This window comes from Saccopteryx leptura, chromosome 1, assembly GCF_036850995.1.
Source record: "Saccopteryx leptura isolate mSacLep1 chromosome 1, mSacLep1_pri_phased_curated, whole genome shotgun sequence".
In the NCBI taxonomy this organism is placed as follows: Eukaryota; Metazoa; Chordata; class Mammalia; order Chiroptera; family Emballonuridae; genus Saccopteryx; species Saccopteryx leptura.
This window is the reverse complement of record NC_089503.1, coordinates 384,404,340-384,405,284: the sequence shown is the minus strand read 5'-3', so window position 1 is coordinate 384,405,284 and position 945 is coordinate 384,404,340. Positions and strand designations below refer to the sequence as shown.

Below are 945 nucleotides of genomic sequence, written 5' to 3'. Positions count from 1 at the left end.
TAGACCTTTCAAAAGTCTATTATCTATCCCGTTTCTAAATTTTATGCAGTATCATGAAACCTCGAGTCCATAAATTTTTTTTTTTTTTTTTTTTTTTTGTATTTTTCCAAAGCTGGAAACGGGGAGGCAGTCAGACTCCTGCATGCGCCCGACCGGGATCCACCTGGCACGCCCACCAGGGGGCGATGCTCTGCCCATCCGGGGCGTCACTCTGTTGCCACCAGAGCCACTCTAGCGCCTGAGGCAGAGGCCATGGAGCCATCCTCAGCACCTGGGCCATCTATGCTCCAATGGAGCCTCGGCTGCGGGAGGGGAAGAGAGAGACAGAGAGGAAGGAGAGGGGGAAGGGTGGAGAAGCAGATGGGCGCTTCTCCTGTGTGCCCTGGCTGGGAATCGAACCCAGGACTTCCGCACTCCAGGCCGATGCTCTACCACTAAGCCAACCGGCCAGGGCCCATAAAATTATTTAAGCTAAAATTTTACCCTATACACATTTAAAACTTCTTCCTAGGGAAAACATAATGAAATTAAATCAACCATGTTAAAAATAAATAACACTGTCACATAATCAGACAAAGGGCTAATTGCAGAAACAGGCACACTTATACCACTACTGGGAGTCTCAGCTGGCACCGCCTGCAGGAGAGCGAGAAGAGAGCACCCACGAAAAAAAATTTTTTTGAAATAATTTTGATCTGGCAAAAGTAAAACAAGAAGCTAGGTCTCCAAGACTATTGGTTTCCCAATCTAGAATCTCAATTTACTGATGGAGAGGAAATTTGTTTTGTTTGTCTGTTTGCTTTGAGAGAGAGACAGGAAGGGAGAGAGATGAGAAGCATCACCTCGTTGTTGCTTCACTTCAGTTGTTCATTGATTGTTTTCTCACGTGTGCCCTGAGGGGAGACTCAAGCTGAGCCAGTGACCCCTTGCTCAAGCCAGTGACCT

General features: G+C 47.1%; 1 non-coding gene across 1 annotated transcript; it reads right to left on the bottom strand.

Moving 5' to 3' along the window:
• Positions 1–378: 378 nt before the first annotated feature.
• TRNAS-GGA (transfer RNA serine (anticodon GGA)) lies at positions 379–454 on the bottom strand. The gene has a single exon. It is a non-coding gene; the product is annotated as a tRNA-Ser (tRNA).
• Between the last annotated feature and the right edge of the window lie 491 nt (positions 455–945).